The sequence below is a fragment of the Tursiops truncatus genome, chromosome 1 (genome assembly GCF_011762595.2).
Source record: "Tursiops truncatus isolate mTurTru1 chromosome 1, mTurTru1.mat.Y, whole genome shotgun sequence".
Classification (NCBI taxonomy): domain Eukaryota; kingdom Metazoa; phylum Chordata; class Mammalia; order Artiodactyla; family Delphinidae; genus Tursiops; species Tursiops truncatus.
In genome coordinates, this window is record NC_047034.1 from 163,977,422 (window position 1) to 164,005,261 (window position 27,840).

Below are 27,840 nucleotides of genomic sequence, written 5' to 3' on the forward strand. Positions count from 1 at the left end.
ACTGTGGCCTGAGGGCCATACCAGAAGCTTCTCCAAGTCAGCCAGGTAAGAGGTCTGAGGCGGAGGTGGGAGGACAGAGCCAGGGGAACTACAGAGGCAGAACCACAAGCCGGGTTGACCCCATGGGGCATGGGGGGTGGGAAAACGGCCCAGGAGACAATGATCTAGAACAAAGTGGCCCTGACTTTGCAGGCTGCCCAGGTGCCATCTCAGCAACAAGACAAACCCCCAAACCCTGCAGATTCAGAGGCTCATCAAGTCACTCCCGAGACCCAGCTGGGTGCAGTTGTGCGACACCAGAACATCCAGGCAAGCAGTGACCCTACACCTAAGTCCTCTGTCAGGTGCTGGGAATGAATGAGCGCCCTCAGCCCTGTGATGGCTCTCGCCCTCCCTAATGCTTCTCGCCTGAGCCACGGGCTCAGGAATGAGGGAGAGGCAGGCAGGGCCATCGTTGCTGCTGCTGCCGCCGCTGCCAGGACTGACCGTGCAGGTAACACCAGGAAGAGGCCCACCTCTCTTGGCATCTTCACGGTGTGTGCAGATTCAGTTTGATGGATTGGGGAGACCCAGGGAAATGAGAGGTGCTTCGGGGAGGGCCTCAGAGGGCCTGTGGGTGGGAGGGGGTAGGGAATGGGCTGAGTGAGTCTTGGTTATGCCAGGACCCAGCCCAGGGTCCCTCTCAAACAACAGTCAAGCTGAGATTTAGGAGACACAGGAAAACACCAGCAATGGTGGGGGTGGAGCTGGGGGACTGGGGTAGGGGTGCGGTGGGGAACAGAAAACGGAGAAAACACGACTCAGGACCCCAAAGTCCTGCTAACGCTATGGTTCGCTACACCGTCTTGGACAAGGCCCTCTCCATGAGCCTCAGTTTCCTCATCTGGAAAGAAAAGGTCACTTTTGAGGACTATTTTAAAGACCACAAGAGAGAAAGAAGAAAGGCTATGTAAGAGGTAATGGGCTACGCAAATGGGAGGGACCTCAGAGAAGGTAAAGAACATCAGGAGGCAGGTTGGGGGAAGAGCAGGCTGTCTCCTTACCAGGCTCATTCCAACCTCTGGGCCGCTGCCCTTCATTCCCAGGAAGCCTCCAGGCCCCTCCGCACTCACGCCAGCTCTTAGAGTCTATAGTTTGTGCATCTTATGATCAAGGGCAGAATGGGATAACCAAGGCTCCCACGCTGGCTCTGCCACTTTCTAGCTGTGTGACTCTGCGCAGGTTGCTTAACATCTCTGAGCCTCAGCTGCCTCAACTGAAACTCAAGGAGAGTCATCTCTGTTGGCTAGAACCATGGTGAAGATTAATAACCTATGGGAAAGGCCTACTCCCTGGTAGTGGTTACTGAGTTTTGGCTTTGAATGACTGACATCTGCTAGGCCATCCAGAGCGAGACCAGGTGTTCTTGTAGAACAGGAGATGTGGTCTTGTTTAGACCATTCAAGGCCTGGGGGGCAGGGAAGTGGGCATGGGGAACGGGGAGGAGCACAACAGGGGCCTGGCTGTAAATGCTTCTTAAGTGGGTGAGCCCTCAAAGTGGGCAGGTGTCCAGGTGGTGGGCCAGGCCCTTCCATCCAGAGGCAGGCCGCAGCCTAGAGTTCAAGTCCCCCAACGACACTACAGGACGGGTGACTCGCAGCGCAAGTTACATGAGTGTTTTTATTCTATAGTAAGGATGACATATGAAAGGAAGACAGTGGTAGCCGCTGATTACTTACTGAGGCCAAGGCCCCCATGGGTAACAGGGCTTAACACAAGGTTACCGAGCTCCCCAGTCCTGCCTTCTCAATTTTCTATGGCTCTTGCTATATCAATCTCTTTTTGTGTGTTTGTCAAAGGGCAGCCCCCAGAGCTCCCAAATGGGACATAAATAGAACTGATGTACAACAAGCTACTATATGCTCAGCAGAGGGAGTGGAAGGCCCTTAGTCTTAAAGTGACAGATGACCAGGAAATTACTTCTTGCTAAAGAATAATGAAGACCATAATTGCTGTGTATAAGGATGCTTCACTAGCAGGTAAGCATCTCCCACTGAAAAAGAAAGGTGCCACCACTTCAAGTCTCAGAGCCCTGCTTCACGGCTTTGTTCCTCCATTTCAAGCACCCCACTCACCTCCACCCCTGCCTCATAACCCTTGCCCCTCCTTCTCCCCAGCCTCTGGAAAAAGGCACATGTTGAGAGCGGCTTTCTCCATCTGAAAGTTCCTTTGCTCCTAGGACAGGGTTCCAGGACACAGAACTGTCCACTGGGTAATGGTGAGCGTGGCCATGACAGGCTCGTGTTTTGAGAGTTGAAGGCCCTGGGACCCATTTACTGACTGGATCCCACACACAAGACCTTTCCTTTACCTGGTTATGACCCAGGTTGGTCTATCCATCCCTGTCTCTCTCCTCTTTGACTTCTCCCTGATCAATGAACCTAAACAGCAAGATGCCAGTGTGGTCATGACCAAACAAGTGTCTTCTTTCATTTTCCACTTCTAACAGCACCTTTCAAATGAACCACTGCAATTAAGCAAACATAAGCACAGCCTGACATACAGCAGAGAAACACACATGGAATTACCTGCATGAGGTAGAGACCAAGAAGGAATTTAACACACAGGCTTATTTATTCCAAATATGAAGTTGACCTATAGAACTGAGGAAAGTGTTTCAGCTAACACTTTGGCAAAGCACTACTAAAACCTGCAAATAGCTTGTCCTGGAGGAGGTGCCAGATGTACCTGTAGCTGTAGCATGAAATGATGTCTTTTAAAAGGACATGATTGGCACTTCCCTGGTGGCACAGTGGATGAGAATCCGCCCGCCAATGCAGGGAACACGGGTTCGTGCCCTGGTCCGGGAAGATCCCACATGCCGCGAAGCAACTAAGCCTGTGCGCCACAACTACTGAGCCTGCGTTCTAGAGCCCGCAAGCCACAGTTACTGAGCCTGCGAGCCACAACTACTGAGCCCACGTACCACAACTACTGAAGCCCACGCACTTAGAGCCCGTGCTCCACAACAAGAGAAGCCACCTGGATGAGAAGCCTGCGCACCGCAATGAAGAGTAGCCCCCGCTCGCCGCAACTAGAGAATGCCTGCACACAGGAACAAAGACCTGACGCAGCCAAAAATAAAATCTTTAAAAAATAAACAAATAAGGGGGCTTCCCTGGTGGCGCAGTGGTTGAGAGTCCGCCTGCGAATGCAGGGGACATGGGTTCGTGCCCTGGCCTGGGAGGATCCCACATGCCACAAAGTGGCTAGGCCCATGAGCCGTGGCCACTGAGCCTATGTGTCCGGAGCCTGTGCTCCGCGACGGGAGAGGCCAAAACAGTGAGAGGCCCGCGTACCGCAAAAAATAAATAAATAAATAAATAAACAAATAAAATAAAAGGACACGATCATTCCAACCTACGACCCACATCAGCTTTGTAGCCTACTGGAGACACCCCACCCCACCCCACCTCCCACCCCCAGAAGAGGAAGAGGAAGAGGAAGAGGTTCAAGGATAAGATGTTTTTCTTTAGGTCAAACTGCAACAGGAGAATTGAGGTTTTGGTAAGAGTGAATTTCTTTATGTTGTCCTAGTAACTCCTGGCACAAGTCCCTGAAGGACAATTGGCATTTTCCAGAGGGTTTTAAAAAGGAAGAGATTTCAACCAATAGACATGGAAGTCAGTACCCCTGATCTGAGGCTGACAACAGAGCCGAGGCGAGAAACCAGGAGTTGAAGAGCAATGTTGGGCGGAACATTGCCTGCTGCCTTCTAACCAGCCTCCCTCTGCCCCACACATCCATCATCTCCTGCCCAAGGGCCGGGGACAGACCAGAGAAGAGTTTTCCACTCGTTATTCACCAAACTCTGCTCACTCCCTTGGAGCCAAGAAGAGAGATTTAAACTACGAGTGTCGGCCAGTTCTGTGTAACTAAACCTGTCATCTGTTTTTTTTTTTTTTTTTTTTTGCGGTACGCGGGCCTCTCACTGTTGTGGCCTCTCCCATTGCGGAGCACAGGCCCCGGACGCGCAGGCTCAGCGGCCATGGCTCACGGGCCCAGCCGCTCCGCGGCATATGGGATCTTCCCAGACCGGGGCACAAACCCGTGTCCCCTGCATCGGCAGGCGGACTCTCAACCACTGCGCCCCCCAGGGAAGCCCTGTCATCTGGTATTTTGAGAGTGTCTGAGAATCGTAACTATGAAGCGAGGAGAGAGGGTCATTTCTACAGCTTGGTGTCACCTTTCAGAAGGGGCAATTTTAGCCCTGGAGGAGGAGTAATCAACCACACGTTCCCGCCCTAAGTGCCACGAAATCCAGGACCTGAAAGAGAGGCTGCGGCAGGAAGGAGACTCAGAGACCTAGTTTGGGCCCCACCTTTCAGAGATGAAACTCGGACCTGGAGAAGTCAAAAGGCTTGCTCAAGATCACAGAGTAAATCAATTCCTTAATCCATGACCTTTGGGGATGAGACAGGTTGGAGCCCTCAATCAGAGATATGCTCTAAGTTTTCTTTTCACTTTAAAATAGTCTAGCTCACAAGATGGTTTATTTCAAACCAATAGGCCTTGCTTTGTTTTAAGCCACTTCAATTATCAGAGGACAGCACATGTTCGGGTGAACTCCACAGCACTCTGGAACCACGGAGAATTTACAGCCTAAACGTGAGAAGATTACATCCCACGGCATCTGCCGTCAAGTCAGGCTTCCCAATGCGGCCACACACAGATTAAAGCAGAAGCTCGCTAAGCATAAAAAAAAGGACAATTATTTGGAGGAGAGAAAAACTGCTTTGGCAACAGCACAGTCCTGGGACCTGGGAGAGCTCGGGGGTGAGCACCCACCCACCCCTTGGGATGGTGCTTCCTTAACTCAGAGCCTGGATCCGGCTCAGCAGTCCCTTCAAAATATAAGTCAGAACAGCTTTCCTTTTACAAAGCCTTGCCCTCTGGAAGGAGTCAGGTGCCTCATGAATCAGTATAGCAGCCTGGGGTCCCCTAAGACAACAAGCTCTACTCCAGATTTGAAGTCTTTGACAGATCTTCATCTGGAAAGGCAACCCCCAGTACCCCTGCGTTCAGGAATAAAAACTAAGGCTCAGAGGACTCAATTTGTCCACAGTTGCACAGCACATCAGTAAGAGAAAAGTGATTCTAGGTTCTTGGACTGGGGGATAGGAAGGGATGAAGGACTCAGGCTCATCTATCTGGATGCTGCTGCTCTACAGTCCTCAGAGTTGCCGAAGTCCTCTCTCTGTCCAGCCGGAAATAGATCAGAGTTTTTCCACCTTGGCACTACTGACATTTTGGGCTGGATAATTCTTTTTCGTGGGAGGCTGTCTTGTATAATGTCAATGTTTATCAGCATCCCTGGCCTCTACCCACTGGATGCTAACAGCATCCCCAGTTGTGACACCTAAAAATGTCTCCAGACATTGCCAAATGTTACCCCAGTTGAAAAGCACTGGAATAGATAGATAGCAAGTTTCAGAGACAGAGCAGTCCCCCAGTACTGTCTTCCCAAACATGCCTCACCCCCTGTCCCCTAGAAAAGAGCTGGGCCACTCAGCAAATTTCCCCCAGGAGCCAGACTAGAGGGAAGCTGAGGGCAGCCACAACAGCCCAGTTCTGGGGAAAGCAGCTGAAGGACCAATAGCCTCTCTGACATGGCCCCTCAGCTCAGGACAGTGACACCTACTGGATCCAAGAGGGTTCAGGAAAATCAGGGAGTCTGTGGAGCTCCTCACCTGAGAAGCCAGAGGACCTCGTCCAGGGCAGGGTGACAGGACATCTAATAAGAAGGCATCTGAACGGGCCACGCAGAGCAGCCACATCACAGCACAAAAAGATGGTTTCCTATAAGCCCCTTGCAGAGCTGGGGCTTATGACCAGCAGTGATGGGGAATTTTCAGGGGTCTCAGCAGAGACATTACAGTAGAAGCTAATATTGATTAAACACCTATTTTGTGCCAGGAACTTGGCCAAGCACTTGATGCAGACTCCAGCCCTGAGGATGGTTCCATTGCCCAGAAGAGGAAACTGGGGCAGCGGTTAAGTACCTTGTTTAAGGCCCCCTGTTCATCTTGCATGTTGGTAGGAGGACACCCAAGCTCTCTTTGGGACAAAGCACCCTCATGATAGTGCCTGGTGAGGCTCTGGTCCCAGCTCGCAAGACCCACTGAGCCAGAGGAAAAGATGGCCTGACTTGAGGCCGGCAGCAGGCTTCGGTCTTTGCTAAACAGCCTCGTGCCAAGTGCTGCCAGTGGCTCAGCCCCATGCCTGAGCGGGGTGCTGGGGGCCTTCCAGCCCACGGAGCGGGAATGGTGGATGCCAGCTGGAACAGAACTTGAGAACACATTAGCAGAGTCTCACTTTCCAGGAGAACGCGACTCCGCTGCACTGAGCAAACTTCTTTGGCAGCAAGGAGGACTCTCAAGAGTCCCAGGGCCACTCAGAGAAGCCCTTTGTTTCCCAACAGCGACCCGGAAGGCGGCAGCGGTCGTGAGGCAGAAGTCGGGGGGCCTCGATGGGAACCACACAGGCCTTCCAGCCCCCACAAGGGGCACAGGCTCCTCAGTGCTGAGCCGGGAGCAGAGCATCTCCCGTGTCCTCGGGAAGGGACTGGAGGCCTCAGGGTCAGCCGGGCAGACTCTTAGGGGTCAGGAGCTGCTATGAGGGGCTCATCGGAAGAATAAAGCACTTGGCTTTGGGTGGTCATTGCTGGGAAGTGGGACAGGCCCTCTGGGTCCCCAGAGCTCTCAGCAATCCCTGCCCAGGCCAGCCTCTGCCACCGCCGGCAGGTCGCAGGGTGGCCCTGACGTGGGTCCTGGTGCTGACATGCCTCAGATGGAACAAGACTTAATCGCTTTTCTAAATCCCACAACCCAGGAGTGGGAGGACACCTGGGATAAGCCTCCTATTCCCTGCAAAGTACAGATTTTCCCCATGGGAAACATCCTTCCTTCTTTCTGACCGCTGACCTCAGGCCCCGGCCAGGGGAGCAATTAGAATGCCCTCTAACAGGCCAGAAGGACCTGCCTGTGGTTAAAGGATGAGCAGGTTAATTCTGTGTGACCTGTTCAGTGACAAGAGTCAGAGGAACACACATTAGCCTCTCCCTGCAGAGAGCATCTTCCTTGAAGAAATGGTGTTTCTCTCAACTTGGGTCACGGCCCCGCAGACACAGAAAAGACGGACACTGCCCGATGCTGAAGGGTCCTGGCCACAGGGCCGGGCGTGGGGTACTCTTCCTACCTGCTGGGAAGCTGCTCACAGATGACAAGGGCAGAGTGGGGACAGGAATCTGTCCCACTCCAACTACTTGCAGGGCAGCAAGCAGCCAGGAGCAACCCTCCCAGCCCCAGAACAAGACTGTGAGCTGGGACAGAGGCTTAAAGTACAACTGAGGAGCCAAATGAGCTCAGGGCCCCGGGCCAGAGCAACCAAGAGCCCACACTCGCCTCTCAAGCTGGGCAGTTTGTCTTTCTGCCCAGCTGGGCCTGGTTACAACAGGAGTCTCGGCAAGGGTGGGTCTGCACGTCCCCTCTGGGACAGAAGAAAGGCTGGGAGAGAGCTTCCAGTCGGCACTCCAGAACTCAGCGGTGGCTGCCCCTGAGTCTCGGCATCCACTGATTTCTAGAATGTTTGCTTGTTAGTCGGTGGACCCCATTCCAAGTGTCCAGCAGGTGGAAATCTCTCCAGAGCCAAGCTTCCCTCCCTGACTCTTACTGCGGTCATAGACGCCCTTTCTGCCAAGCCAATCCCCTCCAGCTGTCCTTGGAGGGGTGCTTATTTACTAAATGGACAAATGAAAAAATAAGCTCCTGTAAGAGCAATAAAGCCTTCCTTGAGCCTTTGTCCTAAAACTGATTTGAAACAGGAGAGCCAGGTTTTCCAGGTGAGAATTACAGGGTTTGTGGATTAGGGAGACAACCAAGCCTCCTTTATTTTTATTCTGTAAGGACTAAATTGATATTTACTTGCACAAGCCAATGGCAAAAAAGGGCAGCCGGCTCTCCAAACAGCCATTTATACACCCAAATGCGGTAGAGATATGAGTCTAAAATGGCAGGAAGAGAACTCAGGATGTGACATGTCAGAGATAAGTTCTGTGTTGTCTCAAAGAGAGTGTCCTATGGTTAGAAGCCCCTGTCCCTTGCTGGAGGGGAGACTCAGTTAAGCCACAGAGAGGCCACAGAGTCAAGGGGACAATGGCTGACCCGGCCTCTCTCAGGAACTCCCAATACAGGCCCCCAAACGAGCTCAGAAGCAACTACACGGAAGCAGCCTGGAGCCGTGGTTGCCGCAGAGGTTGGCCAGTCTCTTAGAGGCCGTGGCATGGTAAGCACCAGGCACTGATGTGTCAACAAAAGGCTCCAAACTCCTACAGAGTTTCTCATTAGACCCTTCAGCTCTTGGTCAAACTTACACGTGTTTACCAAGGTCACAGCTCAGCAATGAACCAGATACCTCCTCATCCATCCCTTGAGGGTAGGAGAAATAAATGTTGGGTAAGAAACAACGCTGAGGACCTGAGTTATAAAAGCAAAAAGGACAATCTGTTTTGTGGCAGGGAAGACCTGCCTCATGCCCAGGGTAATTGGAGACGCACAGGACCCTGACTGCATTGGGGATTGCAGATCTGTGTACACGGGGGCTGCCAGCATTTATACCCTCTGCTTTTTGAGTCAGAAGCTGGTTCTGTCCCATCACTTTGGCAACTCAGCATGGCCAGTGGCTAAAGGTCTTCTTAGGATCCAGTACAGTTATGGGCAAGATGGAGCACCCTGGCATTTTCAACATGAAAAGCAACAAGGCTGAAATATGCTCAACCTCTTGGTTCACCCTGTGACATTGGGCAGGAGCCAGATCCTTCCATCAGAGGCAGGGCAGCTGTAGAAGAGCATCAGGCAGCCTCTCAGAACCTCAGGAACCCTGAGGTCCCCTTGGAGGCAGGGAGTCCAGCACTCTTGGTCCCTCCAGCCCAGAAGCCGCATGTGTACTTGATGCCAGGAACAGAAACACATGTATGGGCAGATGGCCTCCCTGAAAGCATCTCCTGCTTGGGAAATGACAGCAGAGCCTCACAGGACAAGGGGTCCCGCAGAGAAATACGGAGCAGCTGAGAATGGAAAGAACAGCTAGGTTCCTAGGCAGGTATTCAGGGCAAGAGGCAGAGGTTCCCATCTCAGAGCTCACCACTGGCAAACCATAGTAGCAAAAAGGCCAACAGCTTGAACTTCAACACCATTAAGAACAGCTACCCAGCCCCAAGACTGGGACAGCAGGTGCAGTCAAAGGCTCAGCCAATACGGACCAAGGATCCCCTCAGAAGCTGCTGGTAAAGTCCAGAAATATGAGGACTTCTTTGGCCGCAGAGAGGCTCGGTCAAGATAAAGTCTACAGGACAGAGGTGAGAACAGGGTCAGGGTGAGCCAGAGAGACAGGAAGGCATCAGCCAGACTTAGGTCTCTCTTAGGTCTCCTGCTCCATTTCTCCCCACAGTCTGTGGATTCACACCGCTGCTAGGAGAATACCTGGGATTTCTGACATTCAAAAGGCGCCTTAGTATTAGCGTGCTCCGTATGTCATTGTATGGTGCATTGGTCACAACGACAAAAACTGAAGCTCAGAGTCTCTGGTGGAAAACACAAAGCACCTTCAGAAGACCTGCTCAGCCTGCACGTTCTGCAAAGAAACTGGTGCCAAGAGCCCTCCCGAGACGCAAGTGCTTGCGAGTGGCGAGTGCTAGGCGGCGCAGGAAGGTACCATTTCCAAGCTAGGTGAAAACTCAAATCAAGAGTCCTGGGGTCCTTCCTGGCGCACGCTTGGCGTAAAGGTTAAGAACAGTGCTCGTGAAACTCCCAAAGAAACGCAGCGGGCTGATTGGGTTTCCACCATTATGTCGTTGACAGCAAGCAGGAGACTGGTAGTCAGGGAAGAATGACAGTTTGGGGATTCGTATGATGACAATTAGCCAAGTTCTGCTCTGCTTTTCTCTTTACAAAGAAAACTTCCCTTCTCTTTGCTCTTGGAATGCCATGTTAGGAGAGAGACATTTCCATGGCAACCACATACACATTTAGTGATGTGTCACTAACTTTGTGAGTGCACAAAGGCACATTAGGAGACTTTCTGAATGTGGCAAGAGAAATAGATTTTCATAATTGAATGTTGCCCTCAAGTAGAGTTTACCATTTGCTGAAAGCTGAGGCTGCAGCCAGAGATGCTAACTCTGCCTCGTCAGAATCGAGGCTTGACCCCAAAACCTCAGCGTTAGATGAGGGCTGTCTCTTTGAGAGGCTGCTGCCCAGAAAGGGGCCTACACAGATGGGGCACAGAGCTGGGGGGCCAGGATGGCCTCGGCAGAGGCAGGGAAAACAGATCCATCTCACTCTTGACGAGAGCCTGAAGAGAGGGAGAGCTACCTGCATGAGCACCAGACACCACCCTGATCCCTCCCCAGTACCTCATGACCCCTAGACTATCATCTGTTCTACCAAAGAGAGTACAGGAAAAGATTAGCACCAGTATCAGACAGCTTCCCTAAGAAGAACAAACTAAAAAGAATGCTGAAATCTAGAGCCAGAAGTCCCAGGTGGGTGTCCTAGTTCTGTCTCTTCCTAATCATGGAAATTCGAAAACCATTCTTTTTCTAAACCTCCATTTGTACATGGGGAATATGCTTCCTGATTACCAAATGCTTCAAGGAGGCAGCGGATGTGGAAGCATCCCTACTAAACTGCAATGCTGATAAACTATAGCACTGTTTATAAGGCGGCACTGGCTTGGCCCATGCACCCCTAAGGGGACCTCTGCCAGATGCAGCCTGGGCTGCCAGAGCATGGCTATGTAGAAGGGGCCACCCCAACTCTGTTTGTGCCCATTGGGGCTGCTGTGGATTTACGGTGGCCTGACTCCAAGTCTCTCCAGGAGCTGGTACAGCAAGGGTGAGAGTACAGCCCTGCAACACCTCCCCAGCCCCAGAGGCTCTGATGTTGGCCTTTCTGATCCTCCCTGGCCGCACACCTACCCTAGGGTCCTAAGCCAGTCAGTACAGCAGCCAGAAGGGCTCAAATATTCAATTCTACCTACCTGCCACCCCTCCCCCAACCTCCTTATTCTCTCCATTACTCCTTCCCACTCAAACTAGACCTTGGCCTCCGTGTTTCAAGGAAAGAGAAGCCACCACTGGAAAGCAAACAAGAGAAGCTAAATTTTGCCTTTTGAGTTTCCAAGGGCCTGGGTCCTGGCAATGAGAAGTTTTCAAGAACAGTTTTGACCTCATGTGATTCACTTCACATGCTTGATTCAGAACTCAACCCCAGATGCCTCTGCCTTAGGAGAGCAGCATTGCTTCAGGGTAAGAGACAGCACCTCCATACTGGAGCCCAGTGAAGTGCCCCTTTCCCCCGTCACAGCACTCCTTTCCTGCCACCCTCACTTCCCCACCATCAGCCTAATCTATGAGCTGGGCTTGGGCCTGCCTCCTTGTTCTACTTGTAACCTGTCCTCCCTGGGGTGAGGACACACTCTGCCACCATCCCAGGCTCAGAGTCTAACACTTTCCACTCACAGACACCACCTGGATCAGCCCTCCTGAACCCACCACGTGGCCCTTCCACTGCCCACGGCACTGCCCTGTACCCTTCCCATCACACGCGTCCACCACACCGGAGAGGCTCAACCACCACTAAGGGCCAGGCCCTGGCCTGCCCAGCTGCACCTGTGAACTCTGTCCAAGTTCCCAGGCCCTGCGGCCCCTCCCTGCTCACTTCTGACGCCCCTGGTCCCAGCTCCCCTACACTGAGGCTCACCCCAGATAACTACTTTGGTTTATGCCAGAGGGGCTGGCATACTTGGCTCCAGAAGTCACCACCTCCCCTCATACTGCTGATGAGAACATAAACATTTCCACAGTTTTCTGCTGTGGAAAACTGGCGATTCCTCAATAAGTTAAACATAGAATTATCATATACCCAGTATTCCACTCTTAAAAGGACTGAAGACATATGTTCACCCAAAGATAGTACATGAATGTTCATAGCAGCATTATTCATAATAGCCAAAAGGTAGAAGTAACCCAAAAGGCCGTCAACAGGTGAATGGATAAACAATATGCGGTATATCCATTCAATGGACTATTATTCAGACAGAAAAAGAAATAAGACTGACACATGCTGCAACATGGCAGAGCCTTGAAAACATCATAAAGGCCACATATTGTATGATTCCATTTATGTAAAAGACCCAGAATAGAAAAATGCATAGAAACAGAAAGCAGCTTGGTGGTTGCCAGGGGCTGAGGTGGGGGTGGGAGATGGGACGTGGCTGCTCCGTGGGTATAGGGTTTCCACTTGGGGGGATGAAAAAGTTCCAGAATGAGACAGTGGTGATGATCACACAACACTGTGAATGCACGTAATGCTTCGGAATTGTACGCTTTAAAATGGTTAAAATGATACACGTGGGCTTCCCTGGTGGCGCAGTCGTTGAGAGTGTGCCTGCTGATGCAGGGGACGCGGGTTCGAGCCCTGGTCTGGGAGGATCCCACATGCCGCGGAGCAACTGGGCCCGTGAGCCACAACTACTGAGCCTGCGCGTGTGGAGCCTGTGCTCTGCAACAAGAGAGGCCGCGGCGGTGAGAGGCCCGCGCACCGCGACGAAGGGTGGTCCCCGCTTGCCACAACTAGAGAAAGCCCTCGCGCAGAAACGAAGACCCCAACACAGCCAAAAATTTTAAAAAATAAATAAATTAATTAAAAGAAGGCTCAAAATTTTAAAAAAAAGATAAATGTTCTGTGTATTCTACCTATAATTAAAAAAAACAGTCACCACCTCACAGAGCAGTGCATGCAGTTCCTTGGTGCCCCGAGCAGCCTCTGCAGCCTTGCTAAGGCTTTGGGGTCTCCGGAGCTCCAGGACTGGAGGGGGGGTGCTGGCTTGGGCCCCCCAGGGGGCAGCACTGCAAATGTGCACAGAGTCAGGGAGTTGGACACTTTCACCTTAGCTGGTGGGGCTGCTACAACCAACATAAACACTGTATGAGGACAGGCACAGACGAAGGAACAGGAACTCACTTCAGCTTTCAGAGCCTCTCTGAGGAGGCTGAACAACCCAACCCAGGCTGCTGTTGAAAACACGGTGACCATGAGGGAGAAAGACATCACACACCTTTCAGCCCTGCGACGATAACTATAAACCTGCATTAACCAGCACTGGCCGCGTCGCACCTGTTATCCCAGGAGGATGAGCAGACCTAAATATTCAGACTGTAAGATGCTCAAACCACCATAGGAAAAGTCAGAATGATTTGGCCAAGGCGGAAAAAGCCAGGACTGCCAGGTTGCAACCAGACAGGGACTGCTTTGAACCAGAGCTTTCAGGATTTCTTCTAGATGTACGGTCCAGCCTATTTTCAATCCCAGGCTGAGGCCAGGACACAGGGTACCTCATGCAGCACTGGTGGGGCTCAGCTCTCAGGAGAAAGTCTGGAAGGGTGGCCTGGGTGAGAATGCCACTTAGACATGCCTTAGATGGCAGTTTCAGCAGGGACTTTGCCAAATGACCCTCCCTTTAGTGGTCAGGGGCTTCGTTTCAAGAGAACACTCCCATTGGAGCAGAGATGCTGGCCACAAGCTGAGAAGAACGTGGTGGGATCTGGTCACCGCTTACGGTCACAGGGAAAAGACAAAATGCATTGTCACCACTCCACAGTGTCTTCCTTTCCTCCACAGCAGTGAAGATTAAACCGTGCCTCCTCCCCCAACACGTGGCCGCCTCCTTCGCTGAGGAAGGAGCTGGCCTGTGAATCTTTAGTGTGTGGTCAGGCCGGGGGATGCACACACCCTGTTTCTAGAAAGGAGATGAAGGAAGGGCTCCCCATGTTCTGCTACAAGGCTGAGCTCACTCAGCATCAGGCCGGGAAAGAGTCACACACCGTCCTCAGGTTGGCTCTTGGGCTCTCAATTGGAAATCAAAGAGCAGACAGCTCAGAACACCGGCTCTTTTTAGCAGAGGCCCTGATATACAATCAGAAGACAAAGGGGAGAGACAGACTCTCTCATCTTCGATGCCAGCAAGGAAGGAAAGCCGAGGGGTCTGTGACCAGTGAAGGCAGTGCTCTGAAGCCAGGAGGTGGTTGAAGAAGAGAGGAAACTAAAGGCAGGCCGCTCAGGAGAGGGCACCGGGCTGCAAGCCCACACCAGCCCAGGAGCTGCGTACAGGGCTCAGCGGGCAGCCAGGCGTGGCAGAACCATTGGTGAAAGGAAAAAGGAAGCTCTCTTGGTCCCTCGGCCACCTGCCTCTATCTGCTCCCCAAATCTCCGTTCCTTCTCTAAAACACTTATGCTCCTGAAGGCTCTGACCCCTGCGCCTCTCTGTCCAGGCTTTCCTCGAATGGCTTTGCGCTCAAGTCTTCAGCCCCCAGCACTCCATTCTAAATCCGCATCTCCTGTGCCATCACCCCAAACAGTCCCAAACCAGTATTTCCAACCACGTGGATTTCAAAGGCATATCATTTTTATTGTGTCTGGAATTCAACTCATCTCCCCCTCCCAGGATTTCTCACTGTCCCCACTTCCTGATGTCCCCATTGACGCCAGGTAGAAACCTTGGCCATTCCAAACTTCGCCTTCCACATCCACACCTGGAACACCCCCCCAGATGCAGCACATGGAACCTCTTGCTCTCCGAGGAGCCCACTACGCCTGGTATTCTCCACATTTGCCTGAAACACCAACCTTTCCCCCAAGCTCACCTCAAGTTGATGTGACTCCCAGCCCTTTGTTCACCCATTGATTTGGGCACCTCCATGGTGCTACAATTATGTACACACACACACCTGTCGCACCCTGCCTAGATGTGGTACTCAGGAGACAGAAGCCTCATCTTTGCATTCTCAGCATCTAGGGCATTGCCTGGCAGGCGGTAAGAACAAGGTGAGCTCTCTGGAAAAGTTGAGCTGGAATAAAACACACAAGCAGCAAGTAGTTAATATTCCTCTCGCTGTGTATCAGCTCAACTACATTATTTCGTAAGGTCTGGTTTGGACCTGTTTGACAACTAGATTTCCAACACGAATCTGCTCTGCAACTCCAGCAGTCACATGAAGGTGGTTTCTAGAACAAAAATGATGGGGGAAAAAAACAGCAGCTAAAAGGAGGAAGGACTGAGGATTGTATCAAGAGAAAATGAAGGGAGAGGAAGTTGGGCCCAGGAAAGCCCCAGACCCTCTCCAAACTAAGGAATGGCATCCACCTGGGAGGGCCGGAAGAGAGGGACCCATGCAGAAATGCCTCAGCATCTAATTAAACGTTTTAGACTCTACTGCACACGAGAAAGAAAACTACGTCCCCCACGGAACCCTGATAAATGAGTCGTTTCCAACCAATCTATCACCATGGCATCTGGGCACCTCAGGAAGATGAAAATAAGACCAATACATAAATGAAAACCAATATACAAACAATCGTCTCCCCGCACAGGCCTCCAGGAAGCCACAGCTACAGCCATCTGCCAAGTTCCACCCTTGTCACTGTTTCCTGCAGCCAGAGGCCTCTGAGTAAGCATGGTTTAATGTAAGGTTTAGCAACAGAAGGAAATTTCTTCTCTGAAGTTTGCCTCTCCATTAATGCTCCTACACTAAATGTCTATTGCTTGAAGCTGGAATGAAATGAGTTTGGCATGAATAGGACTTGTTCTATATGCCATGTCAGCCAAACAATTTGCTAGAAATAGTTGGGGCAGACTGACGAAAGATTGCAACTTGACACAGGTTGAGAATTCAAAGGTTTCTTGCACGGAAACAGAGCTCTCGGTGGGGGGGACCGTCACTAAGCCGTGGGAAGGATACTCACACTCATCTATGGCACAGTCTCACCTCCTGCAGCTTCCACGCGGAGGTGGCCTGGGTAGATTTGATCTGATCCACCCAGAACAGCAATGCTCAGGTTCAGTAACATCCAGCACCTGGCAAGGCAGGGATGCTATGAAATTGCAGCATTGCTGCCTGAGTCTGAACACCTGGGACTGGGTTCAGTTCTTTCACTTCTTCAATATCTGTTGCCTGAGCATCTGTTACTTGATTTTAGGGCCCAAGCAGCAATGTGAAAGGCTACTCTGTTAACTGGAAAGGGGCAGAGGCAGCCATAGGAGGGAGGTTGATGGCCTTTTGGGAAATCAACTTCTGGACAAGCAAATATTTTCATTCCAGATGTTTATGTTCTGCCTGCTTCCCCCCCAAAAATCTAGGTGGGACAGGCAAATATTTATGCAGCTAACCAATGCTTCCCTTCCTCCATGCATCCGTATGTAGTGGGAAGTGATTCTGACGCATGACACTATCAAGCTATAAAATTCCTTAAAGCCAGAGACTCATCTCTACTTTTCCTTTAGCTCACATAGCTTTCAGTGTATAACTGAGGCTCAATAGATAGTGTTTCCAAGATTTTTTCTTAAAATTTTAATAAACGTATGACTTCTCTTGATGTTAACGTTATATGTTCTTAACACTGGAAAACTGTTTTAATTGAGTCTTTTCTCTAGCTCATTTTTTTTTCTTACCTGATCCTGGTCTAGGTCTTAATAAATATAGAAAATTTCCAACCTCTTCCAAAAGTGGGTAAAAGGGAAATATAGCCAGAAAGGAGATACAGCTTCGGTGAAGACAAAACTGCAACAGGCGAGTTCTAAAGCATAGCTGTACATTAGAATCATCTGGGAAGTGTTTAAAAATCCCAACGCTCAGGCTGTACTCCTGACCAATTAAATCAGAACCTCTGGGATAGGAACTCAGGCATCAGTATTTACTAAGTTCCCCCAGGTGATTCCAGACTGCACTCAAGGTTAGAATCCCTGTTCTAAAGATTCATGAGACCAGTTCTTTTGAACGTCTACCAAGACTATGACAATTTCTACGTTATTTCATCCCAAAGTGAAAACTCTTCTTCTAAATTGTCGCCCTTGAGCCCTCAGATAACACAATAGAAAGAACGTCAACCAAAGAGTCAGGAGAGGAGGTCTGAGTCAGTGCATCACAATTTAAATTGGCGGGGCCTGGAGTTGGTCACTGCCTTTGCAGGGTGTGCATTATCTGAGCTACAAAATGGGATTATGGTCCACGCCGTGTACGCCACAAGGCTGTTGTGGGGATCAGCTAAACTCTTAACGGGATGCTAGGGCTCTACTAAGAATACACACAAGGAATCTCTGATTTGATCTGTCCACGAGGGGATAGGTATTAGCCCAGCCCAGGCCCCACTGCCCTCCAAGCAGGCCCCCTGGAAATTCTCCCTGGGAGAATTTAAAAGACAATGGATGGTACAGGGGCCAGAGAGTCAGAAACCTCTTTTCTAACATGCAAGAAAACTTCAATTCCAGGGCTGACAAACCAGAATTCTGCTCCCACTGGGCCAAGTTTAAGAGCCCTTTACTCAGAGCACAGAGAATCTAATTATGCCTTAATCGAATCCAGTGCCTAATCACAGAAAATGTCTAATGTTGTTTGTCTCCCTCAGTCCCGTCTGGATGGACACCACTCTGCTACCATTCTTAGTTACTCAAGGATCAATAATCAGACACAGAGCTCCTACCATGATCATAGGGTGGCTATTACACAGGACCACCTCTGAGACTACATCAGTGTGAAGTCTCTGCGCTTTACGTAGTCATACACCCCAAAAGGCCTGTATCTGAAACTGCTAGAGAAGTCTCTAAACTGAGCTATTTTTCTGTCAAAACACGAACCTTTCTCTATAAAGGGTTTCCTTATACTCTAAAGGAGCAACATTGATTATATTTATCGGTTGTTCTCTAAAAGGTCCAGTTCTGAAAGCAAGAAACTCAAGTCTTCTTTTCCCACTGATCCTAATAATTAAAAACCAAGGCTACTCCAGAGCTCTGTAAGGTATGTGACAGACATGGAGAATGGCTTCTGGGAGAGTTGGAAAGGAGGAAGATTTGCTGATTTACGTCAAGAACACAAGTACAGAAAAACAAAAAAAGGTGCCAAAATGTCTTCCCAGGAGATCAGCATTTACTTGGCAAAGTTTAGGTTTAACCTCTTAAAAGCTCATTCCAGGAATGAAAATGGGGGAGAGGGATCTTAAATAAGAGATTTGTAACTTTAATTCAACACTCCCACCCACCCCAAGTGACACAAGTGAAATTAAAGGTAGCCTTTGCAGTGAAACACTACATTTACTTCGTATTGAACTTTCCTGAGTGAGGGAAGATAGGCGATCAGATCCCACAGAATAGTCCTTGGAAATCCTTCAGCCATATATATTTAGCTTCCGTCTGACCAGTAATCAGCAATTTGGACTATACAAATAGGTTTTTTTTTTTAATGTGGGGATTTACAAACAAAGTTTTAAAAAGTAATCATTACACTTAAGGTAGGGAGACCAGAGAAAATATTTGACAGATTAAAAAATCCTGAAAGCCGCACTAATGGAGACCGCTGGAACATCACAGATATCAGCAAATATTTCTTCTAACACCTAAAAGCAGATGAGCAAAAAATGCACAAATAGTTTAAGATGACATCAACCAGAAATTAAGATACCCTTTGAGAATTACTGTATCTATTCAGGATACAATTTCAACAAAAAATTATATTTCACGCATCCAATACCAATTACCAAAAATAAACAGGAATCTTTAAATATCTAATCTATACCAAAATATACACAGTAAAGTTTGTGCACTTGATTCAGGAGTCTTCAGAGACTTACTCAAGGTCTACTTATTTGTACTTTATATATAATGCTAACAAGCTAGACTGAATGGTTTCCTAGCCATCTGCAGGTTAGAAAAGAGCAAAATAGGAAGAGTAGCGAACAAAGCAGCCAGAGGCGGGTATCCTGACAGCCAAAAGAAGTGACAGCTGACAGCCTAACAGAAAGAGGGGAGAAAAACTGCTTAAAAGCAGATGAATCTAGAATCTCAAAAAAGTAGCATTCACAATGTTTGGCATAACATTTTTACAAATGACTAGTGTTACATGAAGTTGTAGGAAAATGTGACCCATAACCACGAGAGAAAACAGTCAACAGGGACAGACCCAATGATGACAAAGATGTTGGCAAAAAAAGACTTTTTGAAAAGCTATTACAAATACGCCTTAGGACTTAAAAGAAAATCTGGAAACAATGCGTGAACAGATGTGAAACATTGGAGAGCCCAAAACAATGAAAAAGGCCCAAATGGAAATTCTAGAAGTAAAAAAATACCTGAAAATTAAAAATTCACTGGGTGGGCTTAACAACAGATTAGATATTACAGAAGAAAAGTTCAGTGAAATTGAAGATGGGTTAATATAAATTATCCACACCAAAGCACAGAGATAAAGGCTGAAAAGAAAATGAACACAGACTTAGTGACTTCTAGGAAAATATCAAGCAAATTAACTTATATGTAAGTTGAGTTCTAGAAGAAAGACAGATTAGGGTAGGAAAAATATTGAAAAAATATGGGCCAAAATTTTTCCAAACTTGAAGAAAAATATCAACCTATAGACACAAGAATCTCAACAAGCCCCAAGAAGGATAAACAATCACATCCACATTTAGGCACAGCATAGTCAAATGACTTAAAAATAAAGAGAGAATCTTAATAGCATCCAACGGGAAGGGAAAGACATTACGTGCAGGGGAATATACTCTAATCTCTTATCAGAAACAACGCAAGTTACAAGACAATGGGTCTTTCATGTAAAGAAAGTGAGGAAAAGTCAACTTAAAATTCTGTATCAAGCAAAAATACCCCTTTAAAAGGAGGGCAAAATAGAGACACTTTCAGAAAACAAAAGCTGCAAGCATTTGTCACCAGTAGACCTACACTAAAAGAAATGTTCAGAGGAATTCAATTTATAGGTTCAAGGCAAATCCAATCAGAATCCCAGCAGGATTTGTCATAGAAACTGACATGCTTATTCTCAAATGTAGGCAGAAATGCAAAGGACTTATAATAACTAAAGCCATTTTGAAAAAGAAGTTCAAAGTTGGAGAAATCATGCTACCTGTTTTTAAGACTTACTATAAAGCCCCAGCATCAAGTCAGTATGAATTGAAACAAGGACCTACTGTATAACACAGGGAACTACATTCAATATCTTATAATAACCTGTAATGGAAAAGAATCTGAAAAAGGTTTTATATATATATATATCTATATATATCTGAATCACTTTGCTGTACACCTGAAACTAACACAACATTGTAAATCAACTATACTTCAATAAAAAACTTAAAAAAACCAAAAAACCCCCAGGAAACAAATAGCAAGACGGTTGGCTTATTACTCAGCCATAAAAAAGAACAAAATAATGCCATTTGCAGCAACATGGATGGACCTAGAGATTGTCATACTAAGTGAAGTCAGACACAGAAAGACAAATATCATATGATATCACTTATATGTGGAATCTAAAAAAAGGGTACAAATGAACTTATTTACAAAACAGGAGTAGAGTCACAGATCTAGAAAACAAACTTATGCGTATCAGGGGATAAGGTGTGGGGGGGGCAGATAAATTGGGAGATTGGGATTAACATATACACACTACTATATACAAAATAGATAACTAATAAGAACCTACTGTATAGCACAGGGAACTCTACTCAATACTCTATAATGGCCTATATGGGAAAAGAATCTAAAAGAAGAGTGGAAATATGTATATGTATAACTGATTCACTTTGCTGTACACCTGACAGTAACACAACATTGTAAATCAACTATACTCCAATAAAATATTTTTAATTAAAAAAATAAAAAATTAATGATACAAAAAAATGAACGAGAACTCTAAAAAAAACACGGTTAGCTCAAACACACTCATACTAATAATTACACTAAAAAAAAAATAGTATGAATTGGCATAAAGACAAATCAATAGAACAGAAGTGTCCAGAAATACAGCTACATACATATAGTAAATTAAGCTAACATGGCATCAAAGCAATTCAATGGGGAAAAGAAAGCTTTTTCAACAAATGGTGCTAAACAACTGGATATTTAAATGAAAATAAAGAACCTCAACCCCTACCTCACACCATATACAGAAATTAATTTGAAGCAGATGAGAGACCTAAATGTAAAAACTAAAATGATAAAGCTTCTGGAATTAAAAGGATACTATCTTCATGACCTTGGGGTAGACAAAGAATTCTTTATTTAAAGTACACGCAAAAGCACTAACCATAAAAGAAAACATTGATACACTGGACTTCATCAAAATTTAAAACTTCTGCTCTTTGACTGACACTATTAAGAAAATGAAAAGACAAACCATAGAGTATGAGTATATACATCTGACAAAGGACATATCCAAAATGAGCAAAGGATTTCTAAAATTCAATAAGATAATAAACACTCAATTTTTTTTAATTTAAAAAAGGGGGGCAAAAGATCTGAACAGAGACTTAAAAGAAAGATAAAGAAATGGCAGATAAACATATGAAAAGATGTTCAATATCAATAGTTAAAAGGGAAACAAAAATTAAAACCACAACTAAGGGGACTTCCCTGGTGGCACAGTGGTTAAGAAAGCTGCCTGCCAATGCAGGGGACACGGGTTCAAGCCCTGGTCCAGGAAGATCCCACATGCCGCAGAGCAACTAAGCCTGTGCACCACAACTACTGAGCCTGTGCATCACAACTACTGAGCCTGTGTGCCACAACTACTGAAGCCCATGAACCTAGAGCCCATGCTCCACAACAAGAGAAGCCCATGTACCACAACGAAGAGTAGCCCCTGCTTGCCACAACTAGAGAAAGCCTGCATGCAGCAACGAAGACCCAGCACAGACAAAACTAAAAATTAATTAATTAATTTTTAAAAACCACACACACACAATTAAGGGACTTCCATGGTGGTCCAGTGGGTAAGACTCTACGTTCCCAATGCAGGGGTTCTGGGTTCGATCCCTGGTCAGGGAACTAGATCCTGCATGCATGTTGCAACTAAGAGTCTGCATGCCGCAACTAAGAAGTCCTCATGCCACAACTAAAGATCCTGCACGCCACAATGAAGATCCGGCATGCCGCAACTAAGACCCAGCCCAGCCAAAATAAATGAATGAATGAATAAATAAATAAATATATTTTTTAAAACACCACAATTAAATATCACTACACATCAAATATCATGGCTAAACCTAAAAATGTGGACAATACCAAGTGTTGATGGAAATGCAGAACTCTCAACACTTTGCTGGTGGGTCTAACTACTTGGGAAAAGTGTTTCCAGTTTCTTATAAAGTTAAACATACATTTACTCTATGAGCCAGCAATTATACTCCTAGATATTGACACAAAAGAAATGAAAATATACCTACATAAAGAATTGTGCATAAAATGTTCATAACAGCTTGATAGCCAAACACTGGAAACAACCAAAAAGTCCAACCACAGGTGAATGGATAAACAAATTGTGGGATAGTCATACAACAGAATACATCTCAAAAATGAAAAGGAATGAAACACTGATACACACAACATGAATGAATTTCAAAAACATTAGCCTCAGTGAAAGAAGCTTTGAGCAGAATAGCATATATTGTACTACTCCATTTAGTTGAAGTTCTAGAACAGGTGAAACTAATCTCTGGCAACAAATCAAAACAGTGATCGGGGGTGGATGATGGGAGACTGCTTGGGAAGGAGCAGAGGGAACTTTCTCAGATGATGGGAATGTTCTATATCTTCGTAGGGGTGTGGTTTATACGGTTTTCTGCAATTGAGCAAACTTTGTATTTAAGATCTGTGCATTTCCCTATATGTAAGTCATACTGAAATAAATAGGTAGCACCTGCATCACAGGGTTGTTGTAAAAAAAATAAGATGAGAACACAAAACACAGTCATTGAGAGGCCGGCAGTCTTACCTAAATGACTCATCAGGCCCTATGGGACATGCTGTACTGCACAGCGGATTTTATGGTGACCCCAAGTCATGGCAGAGGTGGATCGAGGGGAGAAGAATATACTATTATTCAGCCACTGAAAATGGTTGTTATTTAGTGAAAGGTATTTGCCTAAAAGTTTCGCCTGTAGAGCAGCTGACTCCCAGAGCATGCCAGGTGAAAGCATATCTATTTAGGACACTAATCAATACGCCCAAGTTTCTTCTGTAAAAGTTACCACTCTGGTACTGCACTAAAACAGATGGACAACCTCCCTAGTCTTAGCCTTTAATTAATGAAAATTCAGAGTTAAGAGACATACTCAGACCCCCTTGTGAGTAAGAGCTGTTCTGACCACCTGCCTATTGAGTTTGGAGAGCCCTCAACCCAAATCTTAGAAAACAGCCTTCTCAAGGGAAGAAATACCTACAACTGGACCACCACACTGAGGCCACAGACTGCAGCTATGGTCTCCGTGGCTTCAGTTCTCTTTGGGGATGGAGACACCAAAAAACAGGTCTGACAGCGATCTCAGCCACACCCTGCATTTAAGAGAAACAAAACCATACTGCCTTGGCTATTAACTAGCCCCCAGAGCCTAGTGGGGTTGAAAGAGGGAAGGGGAGTGGGACTGAGGTCCTTGAGTCCTCAGAAGTCCTTAAGGAATCTCCAGTTTTTTTCTTACCATCATCTGCCATGAGAATACAGAGCTTAAAAAGTCTGTTGTTTTCCCCAAATTATGCAAATACTTGTGCATAAGGCCTTGGCCCCAGGTTAGTGGGAAATCAAGAACTAGAGCTTATTTGAACGAGGGTGGTCTTTTTGGACTGCAGATGCACAGAACTGGAATAATAATAATCCTCGGTTCATGACATTCATCCCTGCTCCAAGTATGGCCCCTCTTTTAAAGTTAATGTAATAAATGCCCATTATGCTCTCCTGAATCCTGTCCATAATACCCTTGTTAAGTCTTTCCTGACCTGGCTAAAGAAAGCAAGGCAGCGAGAGAATTTCCTGAAGTCTCCATCACCTCCCTTAGTGCAGACTTGACTTAGGATGCAGACTCAGGCACCTTCCCCACGCCAGAGACAGTACCCACAGGCTCGTTGCCCACCTAGATTACCAAACAGCTTCCCTGCGTGGGGCTTTCCAATCTGCGAGCCTGATTTATTTTCTTCAGTAAGAGAAAAGACGTAAGTCCTTTGAGCAAAGTATGCCTGATATATATCACAATATTTATTTTTTGGTGGAGTAATGGATCAGTCTTCGGGAAAAGCTAGAGAAAAGGCATTTCTTGGGCTCAGATGTAAATCAGTCACTCTGAAAACTGCAGGGTAATCTATGTTCTTACCCGCCCTGCTAACTACAGTGTGAAATAAGCAGCTGACTTTTAAAAGTCATTGTACTATTTGTTTCTGAAGCTAACACTAAAGACAGAGTTAAGGATGTGAGGCCTGAGAAGCAATTGCTCTTGGAATGCCTGCACCAAGTCCCTAAAATTGTGGTGCAGCTCACAATGAAAGCAGAGATCCACCCAACCTGTGGGTGTTAAGTCATACACCTGGTGGGGACAAGGTCTAAGCTTTGGTCTACTTGCAGTGCTCAGTTCTAAGGAAGAAGAATGAAGTGTATAGCTGGGCTTATGATGTAAGGGTCTCCCAAGGGACCTGTCTGGTTACTATAGGGCAATCTTCCCGTCTATATTAAATGTATCATAGAGCAGGACAAGAGAGAAACTGAAGGACAAGGGGGAAAAATCTTCAGTGGATTTTCAACTGAAACAGAGCTCTTCGAAGGAAAGCTATTTAAATCTGAGGTGCTCCTAATATTAATTATCCTGAACATCTCACAGCCTCAGATTCACATGCTACAAAGAACACAAAGCCTTTTAATTTTTCTACCTGTCCCTGGGACTAGCAGCGATAAATCAGATATACAGAGAAACCACACATGACTAACGAACCAGCCCGTTAATGGGGAGCAAAGACCATTTGCCAAGATGACTTATTCAGACATAGTCACACATCACAACGAGCAATATCCTGGAGGCTTAACACAGCAGACATGGAAGGCAAGAGCTGGGGCACTCCCTGCCAAGTCTCAGAGACTCCAGGGTGATTCGGGCATCCTCCAGATGCCTGCTATCCAGGCATGAAAGATTCTACTCACGGCTGCCACCTCTCCAGTCCCTTTAAGTTAGACTTGCACTTGGAAAATTACTGCAACTTCTAAAAGGCTTCTTGGGTCACAGAGCCAAGCCCCCAAACCTTGCTGTGGCCCCTACTCTACGACTCTTAGAATTCCATGTACCCTCAGGAAGAAGACCCAGCTCCTGCCACCAGTAACCTTAACTGTTAGTTTATAGGTCTTTCCTGTAGCCACTCCGGGCTCCAACTAAGTATCTGGGCTCCAGCTAAGTGTCATATCCTATTCTAGGTGCTTGGGCAGATCCATAAACAGAACAGTAAACAGGTGGGAGCGAGGGAGAGAAAAGGCTCCCCTAAATGCCAGTCTCTTCATTTTACCACGAAAACTGAGGCCCAGTGATAAACAGGAATTTCCCCCTGAGACCAGGGTTGATGGCATGGCTAGGACTTGAACCCAGGCTGGACACTCAGGGCGACTGCCCATACAGCGGTGCATAAGGGCACTGGGCAGAGGGGACGGGGATGGGGGTAAAATTCAATCCACATTCTTCCTGTGGGCTAGGGGCAGCCCCACTCCAGTGCTATGTTCTCACAGCCCTACTCTGCCCAATTCCCTTTAACAAAAGCTCCCTTCACTGAAGGGACAACTGAGGTTCTCCAGATCAGCAACCTACCATCATTAGTAGGACACAACGTAGTTTGAAACCTTTCACTGGGATGTAACCCTGACAAGCTATTCACTCCCAACTCTTGTCATGTGTGAGAAAAGTCTCTTGAACTTGAAGAGAAACCCACCTATGACCAAGGTCCCCTAAAATAATTATCACAATAATTTCCTATATAATCATCAGATCTGAAAGGAAAGGCTGCTAGCAAGCCGTTTCTCATTCTCACCAGTCCCTTTACTCTCCATGATCCCAAGATGAGGACCTGTCACTGTTCAATCCCATCTCTAAAGTTCAATATGGGTGAGAGGAATACTTAATTTAATCAACTATGTGAATATCTGCTCTTGACTAGGTGCTAGGGATACAACAGTGAACACCATCACCATCATCAACAACAACACAACATTTTCCCTTACTCCATGGAACTAAGACATGCCGAAAACAGAGCTGGGAAAAGCCCAGCTGCTATGGAGTCCCTGGCCAGACTGGCAGTCTACTTAGGGGCCAGGTCTGGAAGCAAGAGTTTGTGACCAGCCTCTTCCCCCCTCTCTCATTCCATTTTACAGAAGGAAAAATAAGGTCCAGGAAGGAGAGGAGGTGGCTTGTCCAAAGTCAGACAGTTGAGCTGAGACTCGAATCAATGTCCTCCGGGTTACCCTTTCCACCACACTGCCTCCTCCAAGGTTCCAAAATTGCAAACTGAGGAGAAAATGTTGATTCTAGTGACAGATTGTTTCCTGATGTGTCTACACCCAGAACATGCAGCTTCAGCCCATCTTATCAGCAGAGACCTTGAGCCCATGTCCATCTCTCAAACTAGAATGTTCATAAGTATGCTTCATTGATCTAGAGCCCAAGTGTCCAGTCTTTGTTCACTCTCATTTATCATCCTCTCTGAATCTCTCTTGAAGTTTACTTTCGCTTTAAAAACCTCATCTTATAAGAACAGAGCCCTTTTTATCTGATGCTAGCTGTCCCTCTGCTCCTGGGGTCTAATCAATCCATGTCTGGAAAAAAAACAAGCCAGAGAGGAAAGCAACAGTCCCTTTTATGAAAACAGGCACCTTTCTAAAATGATCTACCCATGGGCATGGCACAGATAGAAATTTAAATGAGAAGGAAATAAAGACATCCTCCAGCAATTGTCAACTGCATTCCTCATCAGGTGGGACACCAGGGAAGTTAACTCTGTGTTAACAGCTAAAACAAACACTCTGCCCCACATTTTTTCAGGTTGTTTGGGGACCGGGGGAGGTCCAAACTCAAGAAGCCTGAAGAGAAAATGGGCTTCAAAATATAATAGTGTATATAGTCCCATCCCCTCCATTCTGAGGAGCTTAACGTCTTCAAGATAGTTAAGAGGGGCCTCATTGAACAACGGCAGGTATAGACAAGCAGGCTTCCAGCTACTACCAGGGGTGTACAGCGATGCCAGATAGAAAGATCCAGACATCTGGCAACCAACACAGACCTCCACCCATTGTGTTACTTTACATCCACCTGCAAAGAAGAGTCTCCACACCTCCCACCACCCCCAGCCTCTGCCCACAAGGGAGGCTCTCTTTGTATTGAGGGGCAGAACCTGGTCCCCCGTAGACAGCCCACCCTCCTTCCCACATGGCTCCCACCGCAGGCTCTCAGAATGGGTCCCATATCTAGATGCAAATGCAGAAAGCACCTTTTGAAGAGGGCAGTAGATAACTCTTAATCCTTTGGGGCATCCTTTTAAAGATCTGATGGCAGCTCTACACCCCGTGAAAAACTGCATGCATGTAGTTTAAACGTAATTTCACTGCGGGTTACTGCCCTCCAAGGAGGTCTGAAAGGGTTCATGTTTTCAGAGGCAGCTTTAGGAAAGCGAGCTGGGGTGGTTCAGGTGAGTATTCAACAACACGGCTCCTTAAACAGTGGGGGAGAAATGATGCCCCTTTCTTAGCTACTGCAAGTTCCAGGCTTCAATTAACCTTTGGGAGTTCAACAAGAATTTGGAAACTGAAGAGTGTGTGCTTGCACACGGGAAACAAGGACTCGTCTTTGTGGTTTCCTCTACTGACATCACAAAATGTCCAGTGATTGCTAGTTAAGATAGAGTCTCCACAGGGCTTAGCATAGAAGGCTGAGTAACAGCAGCAGAGAT

The 27,840-nt window shown here is 47.2% G+C and overlaps 1 protein-coding gene across 5 annotated transcripts in view; it reads right to left on the reverse strand.

Moving 5' to 3' along the window:
• MAN1C1 (mannosidase alpha class 1C member 1) overlaps nucleotides 1–27,840 on the reverse strand; it is a 145,512-nt gene that overhangs the window by 98,728 nt on the left and 18,944 nt on the right. The window contains exon 2 of one of the 5 annotated variants that reach the window (XM_073793917.1): nucleotides 14,825–14,944. The exons of 3 other annotated variants lie outside the window; for them this stretch is intronic. The gene's annotated coding sequence lies outside the window, so the exon portion shown is untranslated. Of the gene's footprint in view, nucleotides 1–14,740; nucleotides 14,763–14,824; nucleotides 14,945–27,840 lie in introns of those variants that run through there. One more of the 5 variants, XM_073793915.1, reaches the window with a different exon arrangement.